This window comes from Mytilus trossulus, chromosome 4 (genome assembly GCF_036588685.1).
Source record: "Mytilus trossulus isolate FHL-02 chromosome 4, PNRI_Mtr1.1.1.hap1, whole genome shotgun sequence".
Lineage (NCBI taxonomy): Eukaryota > Metazoa > Mollusca > Bivalvia > Mytilida > Mytilidae > Mytilus > Mytilus trossulus.
Window position 1 is genome coordinate 1209202 of NC_086376.1, and position 24484 is coordinate 1233685.

At 31.4% G+C, this 24484-nt stretch overlaps 1 protein-coding gene across 5 annotated transcripts in view; it reads right to left on the bottom strand.

Moving 5' to 3' along the window:
- LOC134714459 (pyrokinin-1 receptor-like) overlaps positions 1-22815 on the bottom strand; it is a 94041-nt gene extending 71226 nt beyond the window's left edge. For 3 of the 5 annotated variants that reach the window (XM_063575726.1, XM_063575719.1, XM_063575722.1), the window contains exon 1: positions 1061-1200. The gene's annotated coding sequence lies outside the window, so the exon portion shown is untranslated. Of the gene's footprint in view, positions 1-1060; positions 1201-22617 lie in introns of those variants that run through there. The other 2 variants (XM_063575717.1, XM_063575723.1) reach the window with 1 other exon arrangement.
- Positions 22816-24484: the final 1669 nt, after the last annotated feature.

The following is a 24484-nucleotide window of genomic DNA, read 5'->3' on the forward strand; positions in this document are numbered from 1 at the left end:
TTTTTAAAGTTAATTAGGACTTTTAAGTTCCCTTCAGTTGAACAAAGATACTAAAAATTTCTTCTTTAAGAAAAGAATCAGAAAAAATGCAGTTGTTTAAATTTACAAGTTCACTTGTAATATCTTTGAAGCATTATACGATCATACACAGGGCGCAACACCGAATAACTTGAGTAAGCTTTGATTTCATTTAATAAATAAAGGCAACAGTAGTATACCGCTGTTCAAAACTCATAAATCCATGGACAACAAACTAAAATCGGGGTAACAAACTAAAACAGAGGGAAACGCATTAAATATAAGAGGAGAACAACGACATAACACTAAAATGTTACACACACAGAAAAAGACCGAACATCAAACAAAATCCCACGAGAATAACAATTATAACATCAAAACCATATATATGAATTCGGGATAGACAAGTACCGTGACACGTCTTGTCGCAATGTGAATTTACACTAAAAAATAAGAAAAAACAAACGAAAATGTAATACACCCAGAAACGAACTATAATATAACCATGGCCATATTCCTGACTTGGTACAGGGCATTTTGAAAGGAGGTAACGTGATCAATTTATAATATTATTTCAAGCTGTTATTAACATATTTAAACAAATCATGGTATATTTAGTACATAAAAGAAAGATTACCGAAAATGCATTATCCTATCCAATGACTTTAAAAGATTGTAAAATTTCTAGACGATTGACAAGATCAGATCAGTGCACTTATTGATTGAAACGATCTTATCGGGGGAATACATTTTAAATTATCTTAATTAAATATGTATATATTAATACCATGTGCAATATTTGTTTGATAACGAAAAATCGGTAGGCTAAACTTCAAGAAACTGACACTGTTATTTAAGCGATGCCAACACCAAAGAATTAGTTTCGTTGAATTACAATATACATAATGGAATATTTAAAATTTAACAAACAAGATTTGCTCAGTTCCATATAAAGAATATGTATGTATAAATCACAAAGGTACAGATTATGTACAAAGATAATAAATTCATATTTCTATAATAATAAACATAAATATCTCACCTTTTGATAATAATCCAAAAGCGAAAAGATTAACACGTGAAGTATATTATCCCTCAATCACGTCAAGTTACGATTATCTGATCACATTAAGACATCTGCACGATTTTTCTAAACGAGCAATATGTGTCAGGTAGATTGTATTTAATAATGAGGATGTTAAAGTAAGGGTCAAATACGGTACAAAATTAGTGAATGATTTGCAATTATATATGCTTATATTGTATTTTTTTTTTTCTATTTGTAATTGACTAACAATCAGTCAGATTATATTATTAATTAAAAAATGTATGTTTCAAACACAAATTAAACTAACAAATACTAACAAAATTTATTATATACTACTAACGGTTAACGAGGCCGGGATAAGGTACCGGTATTTGATGTATCAACTAACAAATGTGAAAAACTATCAATAAAACATAAGAAAGAGTTAAATAAAAAAAAAAAAAAAAGAATATGTATTTTTAGAAAGAAACGTCAGAGTTGAAAGCCTACAGAATAGAATAAGCTTAATACGGAAATAAAGACAACAGTAGTATACTAATGTTCAAAAGTCATTGAAAACTAATACAAACTATAACCAAGAAAAACACGTCAACTATAAGAGAAAAACATAGGAACTACAAAAACACTTAACTGCAGCATAAGCAAAATTCAAAATACATAGAAACGGAATATTTTTATAACAACTGTCATATTCCTGACTTCACACAGAACATTATAGGAAAGAATGATTGATTGAACAATGGTTAGCCAAACCTCCTGTTCGCATGGCAATGTTACCAAATATCGTCTAAATGACAACACTACTGACAGGAATACAGTTAAAACATAGAACACGCAACACGGGTCCAAGCATAAATAAATTATATAATTTATACTGCAATCAGCTATTTTACTATACAGATAAAGCTATACGTATAAACATTAGCTTTATACGTCAATGACCCCAACTAACCTATAAGCCCCGCTTCCTTATTGTATTTCATCAACAACGTCACGTCACGGCCATGACAACGTAAAGTAACAATAGTCAAACTTTTATGAATTTAAACTTTTTTGTCTTCAAATTGGTTATTTATTTACCATGATTATCAAATGTTATTAATAATTCCTTAATATGTCAATGTCTTATCGCCTGGACTACGCTCATAGGGAAATACCCCAAAATGGTACCCCAAGAGGGAAATTCCAAACACTTTTTTTTAACAACTTTTGTTACATATTTTTTTCATTTTAAAATATTTTTTTCGATTTCAGTATAAAGACAATATACGTATATTGTCTTGAAATATGAAATATTTTGTATTCGGCACGAAACGGGAAAATGCTCGGTAGAACCTCGCATTTTCCCGTTTCTAAGCCTCATACAAATAAATTTCATATTTCAAGACACTATACGTATATTGTCTAAATACATTACAACATGTAAACCGCAGAATAACAACAATATTATAGTCTCCTCAGTTTTAGTTTGTTACACCGATTTTGTTTTTTTGTCCATAGATTTACGAGTTTTGTAAAGCGGTATACTACTGTTGCCTTTATATAAACTGAATTTAAGATAGCACAGGACACCACAAAATGCGAGTCACATGAATGGATTAACGGTACCAAAATGACGTATTGTTTTACGTATCTATTATCAAATGTAATCCTGAAATAAACACTTTTTGGACTAACATAATTTCTATTCATAGAAATTGGAAATTAATTCGACTTCACTGACAAATAAGACATCTACTAGTAATAAATGTAACGAAATACAGAATTCAAAATTCAAACGACAACAGTTAACACAATATCAACTATCAAGCCAACAGACAAACGAAATATTACATAAGTACCCATTTGTTCGTTGAAATATCAATCCTCCAAAACTTAACAAATGATATTTTCGATTTAACATACATATAAATAAAATATTGTCGACTACGTGAACTCTGCCAGTACGTAACCTTCGGATAAAAAGACAGTAAAAAATCCTGGTATCTATGATGAGTTTATTTATATTCAAAAACATCAAACTCCGAGGAAATTTTCAAACTGTATTTAATTCCTTTGAAATTTTCAAACTATTCAAATGGTGCATTTCGAAGCGCAAACACATCAAACAAATGTATAACAACTGAAGTATATCTGACGTGGTACAGGCATTTGTGTGTGTAGGTAATGTTTGATTAAACTTGTTTTATAGCTAGCTAAACCTCTAACTTGTATAACAGAAGCATGCAACAAACTTATTCATATTGACACCGATATGGCAACAAAACAAACAGACATGATAAATAAATGTCACTAATAAGTGTCACTATTGTGTTATAATTTTAATCAGTATAAACACAAACCAATTTGTCAACAAAGAAAAACAAAAAAGCATATTGACATAGCGCTATCTCAAAAGCAAAACAGAAAGACAAGTATTAATTACTTAATTGTGTATATATAATCTATTCGGCATTCATGTGTTTTTCTTTAAAAAATCGGGTTTAAAGTTTATCAAGAAATAAAATTCGAATCCATTCTAGTAAGTTTTGCTCAAAGGTCGTTAACACGTTCGATGTCAAGATTTAAATTCAGCTTATATGACTATACACAATTACTATCCTGTCATTTGTTTATTTAGATTTGCCTGTCAGCATAAGTTTACAGTATTAATCCAACAGGGAATTGTATTTAATTCCTTTGAAATTTGGAGGACAGATACAATCTAGTAATTACAGAACATTATCTTCAACTCAGATATTATGTCACAAACATCAACTTTTAATCTTATAATGAACATATTAACTGAATGACTCTGTGTAACAGGATGCACTGCTTCATTGAGGTTTTTCTATATCGGGTTTTGAATTAGTTGTGTTCGTATTAGTGTTAGTATTCATGTCTACTGTTTTGCCTTGTAATCACCTTTGTTGAATGCATGTTGACAATGAAATGTATATGGATGGACGCTGATCTCCACCAACACAAAAATACCTGTTCACTCTAAAGTGTGGGAATATTTAAACATGTTTTTAAAATTAAAATGAAAATACTTTGTCATGTGTTTATTATGCAAAACATTCATGACTGAAGTTAAAGGGACAAGTGATGTCTGTGAAAATGAAATATGATTATGCTATCACATTTATTCTCGTGGTGTATTGTCTGTTGCTTGGTCCGTTTCTGTGTGCTGTTGCGTTTCGGTGTTGTGTCGTTGTTCTCCTCTTATATTTAATGCGTTTCCCTCGGTTTTGGTTTGTTGCCCCGATTTTGTTTTTTGTCCATGGATTTATGAGTTTTGAACAGCGGTATACTACTGTTGCCTTTATTTACAACTGACCTAATCAAAAACTTCAACTTTAATTAATGTAACACTTTCGCAGTCAATGAAGCATTTTTTAGAGGTTGAGGCAGTTTAATCTCTAGACGATTATAACAATGCTAATACACATGCAAACATGTCTAAAACATGTTTTTTTGTTGTTGTAAGCAGTGGGTTAAAATTGCTTACTAAAATAACACGAAACGTATAGTTACAATAAAATATATCGCACCTACATTAAAATAATTATGGAATATATAATAAAATAAATAATATTTGATTATTTATTTACAAAAGAAGAATGTACAAGTACATTGTTTACTAGGACAAAAACATTTGCTCTTATTTTGATAATGAACAATTTTTCAAGACTTAATCAATATTATACTCAAATGATGGGTTAACAGTTTATACATTACAAAATCTACTATGTTTGTCGCTTAACTTGTGATTCTGATCTTTTTCTCCCATAGAAATACATTGAAAGGCTGATTACAACCAAATTAACTCTTTATTGATTAATGTTAATACGTAAAACTGTAATAAATGTAGGACTGAACGCATTAATAAAAAAAATATTTCAAAAATGTATTATTCTCCTGGATTGTCTGAGTATTCACAATTTCATATTAGAAATTACGACGACTCCACATAAGACAAATGTTTTTCGATTCGGCCTTTCCATATTAAATTGACTCAAAACTCACATTTCGTCCGAAAATGACTTATTTGTGACACTCAATTAAAAAAAAAATGAGGTTCAAAATTGAAGTATTTGTTGGCCCAAAATTACTTAAGGTTTTGCCAAACACAGCTGATGCAATCTATTCTTCGGTTAGAAGTATCTTGAACAATTTTATGGGCTTGTTGTTCGTTGTGAGCCAATGCTCCGTGTTGAAGGCCGTACTTTAACCTATTATGGTTGATAATATCTGGATGATAAAAATCACAAGGAATGGTATGGACCTAATGGTTGTTAATACACTGATCATAGATACCGTGATCCAGTTATTTAACACAAGACACGTATTCCTTCTACAAAGACATACCAGTGTCATTTGAATATACACAAATGTTTTAAAGGCCAAATAAAGTACGAAGCTGAAGAGCCCTGAGAAACAAAAAGTTATGCCAGGCTTTTGTACAAAGAGAGTTAATTTATAATTATGGCCATATCAGTGATTATTCGTGTCAACACAGATGTGCAAACTATTGAATTAGTGATACACTCGGTGTCAAACATCCACCAGCAGCGACATCGACCCAGCGTTGTAAATAAACTCATCATAGATAACATAATTATATTAGTATACACCAGGCGCGCGTTTTTTATTTAAAATTTATCAATGACTTTCAATTTAAAAAAAAAACTAAACAGTTTATATTTGTTTTAATCAACTGTGATTTTAATTGAGGGTCTATGTGCCAAACTTATTTGTTAAGAAATATGACCCCAACGAAACGAAATTTTGGTTGTAGCAAAAATCACAACAGAGAAAAATAATCTGAAATACTGTAATAAGAATAATAGTGAATTTACTTATTAAAAATATTTAAAGACATTTTAAAATTCATTATACAAAAAATAAAAATTAATATTGATTGGCTTTTCAACAAATTAAATCAATTTTGTTATATATTTTGTTATCTTATTTAAGTATGGCGTATACACTTTTATCCTGGTATCGTTGACAAATTTCTGTATGAACCTAATGTTTATGATGCTCCATAACTTTTTATTCATCTGGATTCAGAAACTTTTGTTCTCGTTGTATGTTATTTATGTTATGAAGTTTAATTGAAACTCTGACCCTTATACAAGACAGGCAAACTACACCACAGGGACATTCAAAGTTATTAGTCAAACACAAACTGTTTTATTGCAAAAAAGAAGGAACGATAAAACAAAACCTACAATAGTTTACAAAATACAGAAATACCGAGCAATACATTCTCGGTGCTTAAGACGGCTTAGTGATCCTGTTCCACATGTGAAACCCGTCATTTGAACATTAAGGTAGGTTGATTAGTCATATATCATACAATAGTAGATTTTATACAGTTTGCCTATGATATTTCAATGGCATCCAGTTTTAAGTTACGATAAAGACGAAAAATCAGTGATGCCCTTCATCAACAGTTTGTCCCTCCGTTCGTCAACATTGTTGTGTTATAACAAGTTAAGACTGTCTCATATGATTCAATACTCATATATATATATATATATATAAGAGGAGAATCCTTGTCTGTTTTTGTTTTGTTAACAAAGGGTGGCAGTTTTGGTAAAACTCATTTTTGTTATTTTATTTTGTTCAAAAGTCACAAATTATGATGGACATGTCTATTTGAGATAGAAATCCAATTAAAAATGATAATTGATTGCGGGAGGAATCTTAATATTTGTGAAAGTACAAAAAAATCTTGTTAAGGTGTACAAATCCCGAATAAGTTCTTGTTTTTGTTTTGTTTTGCAGATAGGGAAATACCTTGAAGGTTGAATGTAAAAAAAACAACCTTTGATCTGACTAATTCCTCAAGTATTTTGAATATTTCTTTTTATCTGCAATTTTGATATTCGGGCCGAAGTAACGTGATTCAAATACTATGATTAATGTGTCAAGAATTGTTACTCAGGAGCACGTTTACAGGCAACCAAAAACCCTATAAAGGTATGAAAATATGAAAATATATGCTTCATACTCACTCAAAATAAAGAAAGATCTCCAAATATCATAGACTAAAGAGATAACAAAACGATCACATCAAACTATTGATGACAATGACAATGATTAATGATAAGTTCAACATTCTTGAAACCAAACGTATAACTTTACATCAAATATTTATAATTTAATTATTGAATATGAGGACTGTGATGTCAAACTATCTGATAAAATCAAAGTATATATTACCCGCTGATGACCACAGCTGTTACATAGTTTACGCACTAATCAATTGAACAACAGACACGAGCATGATCATTGAAATGTTATCAAATCTATTTCACTGTTAAGTCACTACATACCTATCGTGTGTAAAATACATTAAAAGCATTTAGAACTGATTAAATAATAATATACATATGACACAAAAAAACACGACTTTAATTCTTTCTGGCTTGCTTAATCGTTAAACGATTTGGCTTAATAACTTTCTTTCAGAGGAATTTATCATGCAAATCGTTAGCTAATGTTGCTAACTTATATTGCATGAGCTAATGATTTATTTTGCATGTGCCGATGCGACAAGTATTAAGTGAGCTAACTCATGTGGTTTGTTATATAAAAAGTAAAATCACAAAAATACTGAACTCAGAGGAAAATCAATACGGAAAGTCCATAATCACATGGCAAAATCAAATAACAAAACGCATCAAAAACAAAGAACTGTCATATTCCTGACTTGGTAAAGGCATTTTCAAATGTAGAAAATGGTGGATTTAACCCTCTCTCTTTAATAACAGTCTCATCAAATTCCGTTATATTTACAAGATGCGTTAAATAAACAGTCACAATTAATAAAATAGTCAAAATATGGGTACATCAGTCATCATCGCATAACAATTTTAAATGGGGCAATTTAACAAGACACAAAAACATCTATCTACGAACACATGGATTGACTTGAGTGTCTGACGTCATAAAATTTGTATACGTCACATAAATTTGTCGTTCAATGTGCATACAAACAGTTTTAAAATTTTCATAGGCAATGTAAGCATACAGAGTTAAAAAATCAAAAGTATGTAAGAACAAATTACAGAAATAGACCGAGATTTAAACTAGTCCAAAAGTTATAGGTAGAATTTATGAGAATCCAAAAATAGTTAATTCCACTACGCGATTGAATGATTTTGACGTTATATGTTGCTTTCATCTGACATTATTATGAAAACGAAAGTATGGTCAATAAGGACGAGGCATCTGTTCAAGTTCATTTGCTGATAAAAATACCGACAAAACTATTCATTATGTAACCAAAAACATCATTAGTATAAACTAGTTGTAAACATTGAGAAGTATGGACTTTGTGAATGTCTTGTGTTGTCTGTTAATGTAAAACAATCAAATGCAGCTTTCAAATCGTTCTGATGGTTCATTTTTCGATAATATCAAATTGTTATCTCATACAGAAATACAAAATAATGTTGTTTGTTTGTCTATGAGACAACTCTCCACCAGAAACCAAATGATGTAAAATTATACAATTATAAATGACCGTACTGATATGCCTATTTTGATAAGCTGGAATTATTCGGCTGCAGGAAAGGAAACTAAATATTATCATTTCAAGATATATCATAAATGTGGCAATCTTTTGTTTGCGTTTGTTATGCTTAAAAACAGGATAAATGAACCATAAGCATGATCTCTTATTACGTTATCCACTTGTGACCAGCCTCAAACACAGGTTAAACAAACTGGTTTAGGTGTTTTTGATTTGTTAAATCAGTTATTCTCAGAGTGATGTCTTTTCATATTGTTCAATGGTTAAGAATAAAATATAACACACAAAAATGATTGTCTGGTTGACAATAAACAGTCGTAAAAGTGATGTATTCTCATACCGTTCATTATTGATATTATTACATAAAAAATGCAAAAACGAAAATTACAAAAGATAAAGGAAAATTCAAAACCAAAAGTCCCTAATCAAATTGCAAAATCAAGTAATAAAACACACCATACGAATGAACAACTGTCATATTCCAGACTTGGTTTATGCATTAATAAATAAAAAGGTGGACTGAACCTGGTTTTATAACGTAAGCGCTAAACCCCTCATTTGAATGACTGTCGCACCAAATTCTATTATATTTTCAACGATGCGTGAACGAAACAGACATACTAGATAAAATTGTCAAAATATGGGTACAGCAGTCATCACTGTGTCACAATCTCAAAACAAACAAACATTTAATAAAGTAGCACAACAACCATCTATCAAATAGAACAACCGCATGTATTGCTTCGCGTGTTTGACGCCAGAACATGTAAAAGTCACAAAAATAAAATAATTTTGTCGTTCAAAGTATTTTCCAAAAAAATATTATTGCAAATGGGGAATGGTGGTATACAGTGTTTAAAAAATCTAAAGTTTTGTTAGAACTAATTTCAAAAAAAAGAAAATTATCGAGAAGTTCTGAAGAAATTTAAGAATCCAAATATGGTCAATACAACTACGCGAATAAAATAATTTTGTCGTTCAAAGAATTTTTCAAATTAAAATAAGACAATAACATAATGGCATTATAATAGAACAGTAACAATGACAGGATCTTTAAAAGAACAGAGCCACGTCATATGTACCAAAGAAACACAAAAAGTCGTACAAAACACATCAGCAAAAATTCAAAATAATATATATAATATATATACAAACACATTCTGACAAAGTGTCAAGTTCAACTTCTTCGCGTTCAGTCCATGCTCTAACGTAGTCCTCAATGAAATCCATAATTTTTTTTGAAGTTATGGTTTCAATTTATGTGTTTGGGTTCTCTATACTTAGGATCATGAGAAATCCTCTTTCGGAGATCTTAATGTTATATAAAGTTTAGATCCCCAGTAATAATATGGCCAGTTGGGCTGTAATAATGAAGCAAGTGGGAACAGTCATATGTTTTTATTTAGGCATTGTTCTAAGTCAAGGCCCTGCAATTCTTGTTTATAGTAAAATATGTTGGGTGCAATGGTTTTGGTGAAACTGCAGGAAATAATAGAAACAGACTGATTTGATAACAAATAAGAATTTTAGATGTTACCTCCTTGTGATGTAGAACGTTGCAGATATTGATTGCATCAAATTCTCTATTGGTAAAGTGAATAGGAAGGAATTTCCTCTTTTCCTCATGTAAAGTTATCAAAATATTCATTAATCTATGTCTGGGATAAGAAAAAGAAAGATGGATCATGGTTTATTAAAATGGTTATAAAGAACCATGAATTGTGGATCTTTATTAGGTTCAGCATATTTATGTATAGTGGATTGGGAAACAAGTTATTGCAATTAATATTTATCCCTTTCCACTTTCCCGATGCGAATGATGCCTTGTATCGACATTAGCCTGATCCTTTTCTTAATCTACAAGGGTGTATTTTACGTTCAAGTGATATGGCTCTCTCTCTTAACACGGTCAGCCATTTATCATCCCCTTCCGACGGACTATCATTGTTTACTCAAGAACGTTCTCGCAAATGGCGGATTTTTATTATCAGACCATTGTTGATTCATTCTGTTACACAATTGAAAACACTTCTGACGAATCGACTGATCGAACGAAATTAGTTTTCCTATGTATAGTACATAATAAGAGCGCTAATTAAAGATTTGGCAGCTATAATTAGCAATGTTTTCTATATTTATAAAGCTGTTGAATTTTCTCTTTCCAAACTATACAAACAAACTATAATAGATAACACATACTGCGTACGACAAACAGTTGTTGGTAATTCAATTTTTATTATATGCATGGATGAAAGATATGTGCAGTGGATCTATCAATTTCAAAAGTGTTAAATTTTTCTTTTTCTTTGAGCATCGGAAAATAATCAATGAAAGACATACTGTTACAAGTCTTATAAAATTACTTAATATGAAATGAAAAGGCAAACAATTGATAAATCAAATAGCAGGATCTCAAACACTATGAATTGAAATTACATTTCTACGACTTCAAACAGACAGATACTGTCAGTTCGTCATGATATGATATCATTTCATGTATATATTTAAGATAGAATCTTGATTTTAGCAAACAACTGTATAAACACATCTATCATATATATATTTTTTGTAATGAGTATTATCTTTATTCTCCAATATAGTTCAGTGAAATCATCGTGTTGTTATTTTGACATTTCTATTTCAAGGACAGTTTTTCTCAAACATTTCGAATCGATTCGTTTTATCAAAAAGGGATATGATAATGTGCTCGTGACTCTTCATATTCATATATAAAGATTTAAAATATGCCAGGCTTATTATTTTCTTTGTCTACAGAAGACTTACGTCTCTGAAATCAAAACAGTTGGAAATCGACAGTTAATTCAAAAAGTTCTACTAAATACGGTTTTGGGAATCTTTGCCTGGAAGTATTCTCTTGGTTAATTATAGCCAGTCAATTTAAAGACAAGGCCCTAATGACATTACATGTGAAAATGTGATAATCACTTGGATGATAAAATCATAGCAGACGGAGTGTACGACCTCAGTGTCATCGACCCCCGGGTTGAAATTAAAACTCATCTAAAAGATAATAGACTTATTTCGGGGAAACAAATTAATTACAAAGTCAAAGATCATTTTAAACTGATAAATCCGAAAATAAGTGTGATACAGCTAAGCTAACTTATGAAAAGAAAATATTCTAGGTCCGAATAGTTCTAAATTTAATGAAAATACATATATCAGAACACAAAAATGCTTCCAACCGGGGTGGTCATAACCTCGGATACGAGACGACAGGGATCATTGATATGCACATAGTAGCTGTATACAAATAATTTATTAAACCAGGGTTATATTTAGTACGACAGATGAGCATTTTGTAAATTCAAACCATTCAAGTATCCTCATTTCCAGTTTGAGGACAAGACAACTAGCACTAAATGCTAGGTTGAAGTATATACATTTGAATTTAAAACATTAAACTAGTTCATTTGCTCGAATTAAATCAGGTTGAATGTCCAACCAAATACATCATTGAAGAAAATTAAAACTCGAAAATAACGAATAACAGACCGAATTGTGGTTGAAAAAACCCTTAGTGTTTATACAATTGAAGATTTTATAAAACAGACTATATTGTTTCATTCATCATTTAATTAGTTCTTTATAATAAAATATTTGATTAACCAACCCTTTAAAAACCAGTAAAGCAAACAAATAACTCAATTGTTCAATATTAAGTTGCTAATCCCCGGAATAAAGTCAAACCTCTGTTTAACACATTTTGAATGTTAACTTCAGATGAAGGCCATCACTGATTATAACTAGGCGTTTTGACGAACAATATAAGTTATCATGCTTTGATCCAACTAACATGGTTATTTAGACGGTGTCGAAAATTGTTGAACGGTAAGGGCGAAAGCCCGAACCGATCAACAATTTTCGATTCCGTCTATATAATCATGCTAGTTGGGTCAAAGCATGATAACATTTTTGTGTGGTTATGCTAACCGTACTAGGTATATAATTAATGAAACATTTAATACACAAGTGTTCTAGATTTTACTACGCAATATTAACATGCTAACTCCGCCCACTGACCTCACTCCTAATGTGTATCGTGTAACCTGATGATCTATTGATTTCCCATGTAGTGCATAGTTCATGTGTTTTTATGCCTACTGAAGATGGAGTCTGGTAAACGATGATTTGTAGATAGAAGTGATGAAGAAATTGAACAAAAACGTTTGAAAATGAGTGCTGACAAAACGATAAAGCAGAATATAGCAGCAGCCACTATTTTCAGGGAGTATTTAAAAGTGAAGAAAATGGATCCCGGATTTGAACAGTATGACACCTTAAAACTAGATGAAGTTTTGGGTCATTTTTATATGGATGTGCGTAAAGCTGATGGAAATCGTTATAAAACAAATTCACTGCAATGCTTGAGATACTCACTGAATAGATATTTAAAGGCTCCACCGTACAATAAAAAAAATTGACATCGTGAATGATAAAAGTTTTAGCGCTTCCAGAGAAAATTTTAAAGCGGCAATGGCAGAGCTGAAACGTATGGGATTAGGAGACGTAGAGCATTATCCGTCTATTGACGAAGCTGACAGAAGAAAAATGTATACCTCAATATATTTATCACCAAATACTCCATTTGGACTTAAAAATAAAGTTCAGTTTGATATTCGCCGGTATTTTTGAAGACGGGGAATGGAAAATATGCCACAAATGACAAAATCCACGTTTTATGTAAAAAAAAAGATCCGAAGACGGGGCTTAAATATGTGGTTAAAACTTCAGATGAGTTGACAAAAAACCATCGCAGCAGTGACAAAGAAAAAACGTCAGGGATAATGCCAGAAAATTCCGGTTCTGAATATTGCCCCGTGTCCTCCTTTGAAAAGTATGTAAATAAATTAAATCCAGAGTGTGACAAACTATGGCAGAGACCAAAAGATCAGTTTTGGGAAGAGGACCCTTCATGGTATTATAACATTCCTGTGGGCGAAAAAAACGCTTGGCAATTTCATGTCATACCTGAGCAAAAGGTGCAACTTGTCTTAAATTTACACTAACCATTCAATCCGTGCTACCGGGGCTACTGTTCTAGCTAAAAACTCATATTGCAATGCACAGATCATGGCCGTAACTGGACATAAGTCAGTAGCATCCCTTTCTTTGTATCAGCGGGTTGATAATGATGATAAGATACGTATGGGGCAGACTTTAACAGAAAGCATCACTGAACCTTCTAAAGCATTAGCTTTAACTGCTGGTGAAACATCATCAAATAGTCTTGCTTTACAAAGCTCAGTGCCTCCTTAAACTTTAGCAATTGGTCCTTCTTCCACATTTCTTCCTCTACCGAATATTACAACAGCCAGCACCACACTTATGAGCACAGAACGTAGTTCCGTTACTTATAACGTTGGACAAAAGACCCTGTATACATCTGCTAAGGAACACAAAGTGCCGCCGTTGCCATTTAGTGGACCTTTGCCATGCAATACGTTTAAGCCAAAACATTTAAGTACAACCCAACAAGGAAATAGCACACAGTCATTTAATGAATCATTGCAAGGTGTTAATCTAAATGAGCTGTTTAACGATTTTCCTGAAACTGCCGTAAACATAAATCGTACTACACTTTGTCCACAAGTTTTCAACAACTGTTCCGTAACTATTGTTTATAAAAAAGAATGACTTCATTTTTAGAAGAAGAACAGATCTGATAGTTTTAGAACATTTTTACCGTTGTTTAATGTGATCGGGAGCATTTCACTTTGTTTCATTCCATCTTATATTTTTTTCTTATTTATATTTTTAAGGGTTTTCTGGACGAAAAACATTTTTTTTTAAATCTGTTATTACTGGTTTAGTTTGTATAATATAATACACAGATGTATATTAAATATATTTTCTTTGAATTTCTCTAGATTGATAAAGCCATTGATTGCGTCATGCATGTATAGATGTCAACCAGTGGAAAATTCCACAAGCGGACAGGCTATTTTTAAACAAGTCAACTGGCCTTATGTAGGGCAATACACGAAGGTTATCACAAAACAGCGTGTACCTTACTCTGTTCTTTTTATAGCACACATGATTTCAGGTCAATAGTTTAAGCACATTGGTTAAAGGTCAACATATTCACAACGCGATTTCTGATTGGCTACAGGCACATGTTTTGTAAGAAGGTTTCTTCTATTGGGACAGTTTGATTGGGTTGTATACGGCGAACATGGTTATTTAGCAAATGGCAAGGCAGCCAGTAGAATTCAAGTTTACAACTGCATAACCACACAATTTGATATGGAAATACTTGTATGTTACAAGGGTTGTTTTAACTGCCTTGTGTATTGGATTATAGTTGAATCATAATAAAAATCACTTAAATTGGTTTCGTCGTTTCAAGATCCATAAAAAGAGAAATAATCAAACATATCAAAAACCCAAATCGTATCAATTGGAAGATATATACACCGTATGCAGGTGCTGCTGGAATGTTGCTACTTGGAAATGGAAAGTTGACAATTGGAAAGCTGAAATCATCTTTTTTGTCGTAAAGTTATGTTTTCAACCGACCCTCATTGTCAATTTCTAGATGTAAGTGAAGATTTGAGGCCGACTTAACTGTATCTGCTGTATCCTTTATCTCTATTTCGATGGGATAGATGAGTTCAACATAGTCACCAAATTTTGAATTATTTAGTGAAAATACATCAACTATATAGCGGAAAGTGGAGTTAAATGATATAGCTAATTTCTTATCTCTCTTTCTAAGAGGTAACTGTATGAAGTCAGTCTCATACTAATAAACAAACAAGTCGGCAAGAAGAGGGGCCCAATTTGTTCCAATTGGAATGCCGACAGACTGTTGAAAAAAACACGCCCTCAGAAGGTTTCTAATCGAAAAGTTTATAAAAGTACTTTGTAGCAGCTTGACACTGTTATGTCATCGTTAAAAATGTTCAATTACTGCTTTTCTTTACACAAATGTTAATGATTTATGAACATGATACATTTTTTAAGTTGATTTCAAAAAGTGATTGATTTCGAAAACTAATGACGCAATTATGACAAACGGTTCATTAAAGGGATAATAATCAGTCCCTAATTTTGAAATTAGACAAATCATCATATTTTCTTTTTATTTATATATATATAGTAATCGGTGCAACATATTGATCACCATGTTTTACTAAATCCATATTACAATAATTGAAAATGAAAAAAGTTTTTGAATAAACTAGTCACTCAGTATGAAGTTATTTTACTCGAGAATAACTGTGAATGAATTTGTTTGTTCTATTTGACTGATCGAATTGTTGATAAATATTTGCTGAACGATGCATCAACACTACATGTCATACAATGCAAACAATGTTCAACACAAAAAAAAACATAAGAAAATGTGGTGTCCGTACTAAAAACGACATTACAATTAACCATAATTGATCTGCCAAAATGCATTAAATGATTACAAAAATGTCAAACGTAGCGACCCTTAAATTAAGCGTCGCTACGATTCAGATTATTAGTTCAATTAATATTCCATCTCTTTTTCATAGGTTTTCAAAGAGGTTTCGGTCCTACACTTCTCCTTATCTGCAATGCATAGGTTTCTAATTGCTTTTCTGTCTTATGCATATGAAGTTTATAAATACTGTCCTTCTGCAGTACACCCCGACACCCTTATGTCAATCCTAAATAATGCCATAATTAGAAAGCAAAATGATTTGTATTCAGAAACAATTAACATTGTAGTTGTCTTTTGTCATTAAATCAATATTTATTTATACGCTGTACGTTCGAAATAAAATGGTTGATTAATTTGTTGAGAAACGATCCTAAAGTTTCTTTCTTGTGGGAATATCTGATTTAATATAAACGATGAACACATCCCTCTGAGACAACGTATTCTGGAAATGTACATCACTTACAGTTTGTATTATCAGTGTTAGCACTGTTGATTAAAAACAAATAACTTAGTTAAAATAATATCTGCATTTCTATCAATATCGAGACTGATGGATACACACAGGGGAAAAAAGGACTGAGATCGAAAAGATATTGAGATAAAATGGTGTTTTATGACTCGTTAATAAGTCTGTATATTCAACGTGTTTTCCTTTTACTTATGTTTGAATCTACATAAAGCACGATGGATGGTTGAGTCAGAATTGCACTTTTATATTGTATTTGTTAATACATGACTACTCTAGGAATAGATTACTCTGGCTGTATTCGGAAAAAAAGCTATTTCGATTTTTGAGTCGTCAATGCTCCGTAACTTCTCACTTTGATTGGACTTTTTAACTATTGTGATTTGAGAGTCCAGGACGAGTCTATGATAGACGAAACAATATAAATACCTATGTAACGTTATGCAATGTTTGTAAATGATTTTGCACACTTTCAATATTAAAATATTAAATAAATATAAGAATAAGCTATGCTTTGAAGGGTAATTAGGTGAATTATTACAAAATGGATATAAGTAAATAATGTGTATTGTGATAATAATTTTCTTCGAATAAAATTATTTGAACGCAGGTATTCCACAGTTGCCTTTATTTATCACAAACCAATAAACAGACAATGAACGTCATTGGGGGAACCACGGCATGTACAGGATCTGAACTCCAATTTTGGGCATGGTTCGTTTTGTTGATTCATTTTTTCTATGCAGTGTTTTGTGAAGTATTATTTGTTTTATTGTATTTCCCCCATGATTTATCAGCTAATAATTTCCTTCTGCTTTTGTAATTTCTCTCTATATTTCACTTATTTTTTTCTTTTTCTTTTCAAAAGAGGAACGAAAGATACCAAAGGGACAGTCAAACTCGTAAATCTAAAACAAACTGACAACGCCATGGCTAAAAATGAAAAAGACAAACAGAAAAACAATAGTACACATGACACTACATAGAAAACTAAAGAATAAACAACACGAACCCCACCAAAACTAGGGGTGATATCAGGTGCTCCGGAAGGGTAAGCAGATCCTGCTCCACATGCGGCACCCGTCGTGATGCTTAATTTTGTATTTTTCTAGCATTTTTCATTAAAGTTTGGCTCTTAGTGTTTATAGTTAACATCTTTCAATTTTTGATATCATTTTTATAACTTCTGCCATGAGGTCAGTTACATCGTCAATAAAATATTAGTCTTTAGAATTAACATTCACGCATTTGCCGTTACTTTGATACCTTTTTTCCACTCAATCCACAGTCTCCTCACTTTTGTTCACCTTTTTAATACTATACTGAACACATGACCTCTGTCAGGAAGACATGAAATCAAGTTAAGATTGGAGTAAAACTCATATGTCACTTACGGAGTTAAACCGGTAATAATACAGTATATAACCTTAGTAGAACTTTCTCCCACCGACTCCCCTTTTTAAAAAAATAAGATCTAATTTGTAATTGGATTCAAAATCTACCAATCTGCACAAATACACTTACAACTGAGTTTCATACCTACTTAAATAAGCAAATTATTTGCGTTCTATCATTTTCGTGTTTTTGTTTAGTATTAAACGTTATGTGAACAATTGAAATACTTTATTTCGGTGTTTGTAGTCTTTTCATGTTAAATGACATATTGGCACGAACTTTCTTTTTATGAAAGAAGAAGTCGATATGTTGAACAACTTTATGATGGAAAGTAAACACCATGATGTAATTCGGGAAGACTAAAGCCCTATGGTGAATGAACTAACTGTCATCATCTATTATTGCAAATCTTAGAATGGCGATTAATCATAAAACTTTGTATTACATGGATAATTTATCAATCAATGCTTCATCAGACTAGCTATTCTGCTAAGGTACCGACGGAGTTTGTGTTATACTATTTTTTTCATCACTTAATAATATCTTATCTTTATGGGGGATAAAACAGATTGGAAAATAATTAAACTATGAACTGACATTATGTCTACATAATTAAACGTTGGCGTTTTATGCACGTAACAAAAACTCATGTGAAAAAGATTTTTTTATCAAAAGCGACAAGTACAATGATTTCCCCTGCAGGTTTTTACAACAGAGATATTTGAAAACAACTGAGGTTTTCATCCAAAAATAACAAGCAATTAAGTACACATAAAAACAACTTTGTTACGTGTTGTTTTTTCTATGGATGTTTTCGCAATAATAAATTCAAAATTAGGTATATTTCTTGTTTATCTGCATCTTTTAAATATATTATTTTGGAATTTGGAAATTATCTCAGAAAAAAATTCCATTAACATTTACATCTGTTTTCAATAAATCTATGAAATTTGTTGTAACGTATCATCACATTTCTTTTAGATGATTACAGTTTCCATTCTGCAGTGTGTGTCGTTATATTGACTTTTATCTTATTGTGTTTGATTGCATGTTGGATTCGTTTCGTTTTTCATCAATACTGTTATCATGTATATGTATATGTATATAGCTTTAGCAATGATAAGTGCGCCACATAAAGAGTGTCACAATGTGAGCAGTATATACACATGAGGTCATAATCAATTGTTTGTAAATTTGGTCGTACTCTGTCGTAAGTGTAATTTGTAATGTTTTGGACTTTTTTTATATTTCAATATTTTATTTGATTAATTGTGCTGGAATTGCAATTAGCTTCACAATCTGTAATATTCTAGTTTGCTTTATTCATCAAAGCCATCTACATAATCTTTTACAAGTTAAAGTTTAAAGCTGTATTGAGAAACAAAACTTACATTTTCTCAGTGTATATTGGCAGAGACAAAGCATCTAAAAGATTGTGTCTTATAAGTAAAACTTATCTTTGAAACTATTTACTAATGCACACCAGCTTGTTTTTCTTTTTTAGTCTTTATTTTCGCGGAAGTTAATGGTCCATATGTTTTCAATATATCATTTCAAAGACAACATCATCGTATGCAAGGTATTTCTTATCTAACAGACTTAAATATTCAGACTAAATACACTGTAACCTAATTAACATTCAGCATATTTTCTTAATCTTCAAAGTTTCTAATACAAAGTGAGTGGTAATTGTACTTATGTTTTTTTAATCTGTATTCATTATGTTAAATCCTAAAATTAGGTCAAATTCTTGAAAGATGGACTAATGCCTTCATTGGTAAACTGGTTTCCAATATTTATAAAACATTCCCGATCATATCAATAATTGACAAATTCTTAAATTGTACTCTAGCTGTCGTAAAGGCACCAGTTGGTACAATACATTTCACCTACGGTATATAAAGTGTTTAGGATCAACTTAGGTTCTATTCCTAATATTTCTATTTTATGAAGCAAAATGTGGGAGATACATGTTCCACCGAATTTAAAAGATACACATAATTGCAATTACTGATTGAAAATGTATCGAAAGGGGCAATAGCTTTCAAATTCTCATATTTGATTTATAACAATGGAAAACATGTATCCGAACCATACAAAGTCTAAAATGAACCTTTCGAGGGGCATAGGCTCGATACTATGTAGTTTCGTTTCGAATGTATAACAGTCTAGACGCCATCTAATTCGAGTTGACTTCCGCCGACCTCCGAACACCTATGGTCATATACGCGATATAAAATTATATGAAATTATAGATATAAATAAATTAACCGAACTTGTGAAATAATATTTTTCTAGCTGTTTAATTTCATAATAAACATATATGTATTTTTACCTGTAAAGGATTGATATACCTTTTTTTTCATTTTTTTAAAGAGCATTATTACTTCACGTTTTTACCTTAATCAATGATTAAACTAAAAAAGTCATATTATACATTTTTTGTATATATCGTAGAGATAGTGGATGTGTGAAAAAAGCCATCTTTTGATTAAAGAAAAAAATATTTACCCATGTAAATGGAGTTCAATCATTGTTAGGATAAATTTAAGACAAAGTTTATGTAGTTGTGGATTTAATCCCTGTAAATTATAGTTTTCCGTGGACAAAATCTGCCAAAGATTTGTAACATATTGAGACGTATATTAACAGTATATAGACAACTTTGTCGGGGAAAAACTAAAACAATAACGAGTAAATATTTTTTCTTAACTAAAACAAACCCAGAGATCACAGCAAGACAAAATTGCTGATTTTCTTGTAATCCAAGCAACAAATCTAGCTTATAACTATAAAAATGAAGATGTTGTTTGATTGCCAATGAGACAACTATCCACAAAAAACCGAAATGACACAAACATTAACTATGGGTCACCGTACGGCCTTCAACAATGAGCAAAGCCCATACCGCATAGTCAGCTATAAAAGGCCCTGGTAAGACAATGTAAAAGAAACTGTTGCGATTTGGTGAGGATAATCTGTATCCTAATGTCTGATGTGGGATTGTATAAGTTTGTCATTGAAGGCACCGAGGCACCAACTACATAAAACCAACTCTGTTCAAAAACATTCTGTCCCTGTACTATATCGTTAACATTCACTGATAATCATAAAGACATCTACTGTGGCAAGGACACATATGACTTGTTCATGCTATGCTTACAACTATCTGACAACATATCCGCTCTAGTAGTTGTTAATAGTTATCAAAGGTACCAGGATTATAATTTAATACGCCAGACGCGCGTTTCATCTACATAAGACTCATCTGTGACGCTCAACATATTTATAAATCCAAAAAAAGTACAAATTTGAAGAGCATTTAGGATCCGAAACTCAAGAAAAATTGTGCCAAATACGGTTTAGGTAATCTACGCCTGGGATAAGAAAATCCGTAAAAAACATTTAAGTTTTGTAAACAGGGAATTTATAAAAATGACCACATTATTGATATTCATGTCATCCAATAAAAAAAAAATCTTCCGATAATTTGGAAAGTACCATGTACTGTAATGACAAACACATAGAACACCACCAAATCTTTCAAATACTCATCAATGTTTGAAAAAGTAGACCGGAGCGCGGTCAGATTCATGTGACTGGAGCGTGGACAAATACATGATATGTATTTCAATTGGCTGACCGTTATGGAATAACCGTTTCACAAATGATATCGGATATGTTCCTTACGTCGTAACTACAAGCCTCTTCCCTTTCATGAATGTGACCTACCGAATTAGACTATTTACCGGATTTGTAATCACATAAGCAACACGACAGGTGCCACATGTGGAGTAGGATCTGCTTACCCTTCCGGAGCACCTGAGATCACCCCTAGTTTTTGGTGGGGTTCGTGTTGTTTATGCTTTAGTTTTCTATGTTGTGTCATGTGTACTATTGTTTTTCTATTTGTCTTTTTCATTTTTAGCCATGGCGTTGTTAGTTTGTTTTAGATTTATGAGTTTGACTGTCCCTTTGGTATCTTTCGTCTCTCTTTCGATAATAAGATAAGATTGTAGCATAATTATGGTAGACAATTTCTAAAAAAACTGCACTAGAAATGTATTTATTTAGGTTACTATAAATGATGTTAATAGTGGTATAAGGACCATCTGTAACACACTGTTCCACCTATAGATCCGGAAATTGGTCGCAAGTTTTCGTTTTTAATTGATATTCAAGTTGTTTAATTAAAATTGAACAAGGTAAATTAGCATTATCTGTGTGTCACTTTTCAAAGGCCGTCTTCATATAAAACTGAAAATAATTTTTGTTTACAAACTCAAATATAGTTATATGATTTCTTATGCACTTAAAATTATAACAGATTTATATTATGGAGATAGTTAGGAATAATATGTCAGCATGATACAATATACCACTAAACAAACCAGAGGGGGGAGCGCTTTCTTTACACATATTATATGACAGACTCAGATAGCTTTATGACTACTCTTTTTACTTTCAATTTTATTATATACCCACTGGGTACATACTATGTTGAAATAAAAATGTTAAGCACTGTTTGAAATTCAATTGTACGAATCAAGCAATCAGATAAGGAACTCAAAACTACAACTTACATCTCGATTAAAAATGAAACAAAACAAAATCACATTTTTTGTATTCTAACAACACATAAAACCTATAAAAATGAATATTTTACATCTAGCAATGTTAGAGATTTTAGCTTTTAATTTAATCAAACATTTGTAACATATGCTTACCTCTGTTAATGAAACAGATAACTGGTTGCTCGTCCGTGTTTAATAATAATAGATAAACGTTTCATGCTCAATACTAAAGCTAACTGTTATAAAACTCATATAGAACTGTCCTTTTCCTGCAAGAGCAAAATGTTATTCATATCTAACAGATTATAGGCACAACTTATCTAACGTTTTGTAGCTTGTTGTAATTGATTGAATAAATAAAAATCCATCAGGGATACAAACTGAATATAAATTATGTATTTTATTGTTATACATAAATGTATAGACCACAGTATGATGAGAATCGCGATATTATGTAATGCGAGTAATTAAAAACGTAAATTTATTAGTTTGTATAAATTAATGTGCAGATGTTTTTGTTGTTCGGTTTATTTAAATTCAAACAATTGTGAATATAATGTTCAATGACTATGTTGAAGGTTGATTTAAGTTACGTTGATACATTTAACTATTACACCAATCAATAAACACTGCATAAAACATTTCAAAAGAAAGAAAACACCACAAAATAAGGAAATAATTATGCAAAATCGAAAAAATGATTTATTTGAAATCTGTTTGGAAGCTGTGGTGAATTTTTTTAAAACACTGTTGTTTCACGGAAATTTACTGAAATGACTGCCTTTATACAAAACGTCTATGTCATTGTATTTATAAGTCTTTGTTAAAATGTACGTGCATATAAAAAATGATACTTCCAGCAACTGACAATCTCATATCGCAAACAAACAACGTCTTCTTATGCATTTACTGCCTTGATGGGTTAGTCATTGGCGAGCCTGAAAAGTGTACAAACATAACTTAACTGGAATTGTGTTATTCAATTTGCATTAATATCTATTTTAAATCAATATCTTCCGCTACAAAAAAATTATAACATTTCAGACCCGTTTTCAAAATGTCTCCTTTAAAAAAAGGAAAAATAATACCATTAAGATGCTGTCATAATGTATCTACCAAGACAAAGTCCAAGGTGGAATCTTGGTATGTTTTCTGTACATTAGAGTTCTGTATGTCTAGGGGTGTACATTGAAGCGTTCATGACGTGTACAGAGCGTGCCACTCATATTCAGTACACTTACACTCCGTATGAACTCATGCCATTACTTTATTACCGGGTATGAGAAGTCCATAAATGGCAACATAACTATAGTCCAGTCTACCCTTGGGTTCTTCTGTGTGGTGAAAGCAATGATACAATTGTTGCGTAATAGTAAACGCAAATTTTACACATAAGTCATCAGCTTAATATTTATAAAAACCTAAAAAATGTTAAAGATACATCACTCTTACAAAATGTTAGAATCAAGAAACGTTTAAATAAATTGAAAATTATTAGCATATCAGTCTTGAAGTTGGATTCACAAATGGAGAGTTAATAACCAAACAAAGGTTAATAAAACATTATTATCAATATATGAAGCGACTAAAGGTAAATATAATGTTTTGACAACAGACGTGGTTAAGGTACCTTAGTTTGTCTGGCTGAAATCCGTATGTTCACCTTTTCATTTAAACCCGTTTGATTCAGATGATACATTCATGTGTTTTAAAGTGTCATCTACCATGAAACATGGCATTGGGCTATTCCACCTGAATAATGCTTCTAGTATTCCTTTTCAAAGACGATTTATCTGCTATTTTTCAAGCCACTGGAGTGAAAACATACTATTAATGTCTAAAAGGACGAACAAAATTACGCGTTTACGTACAAATAAACAGAGAATTGAATTAAAAGATGTTGTTTTGAGATCATTTAACGGCGACTTCTTTATAATCATCGTTATTAACGGATCTGCGATGTCTGATCGACGTCACTTAAATGCTTTTTTTAAAGCCTAGTTCCATTATAAATTGCTAT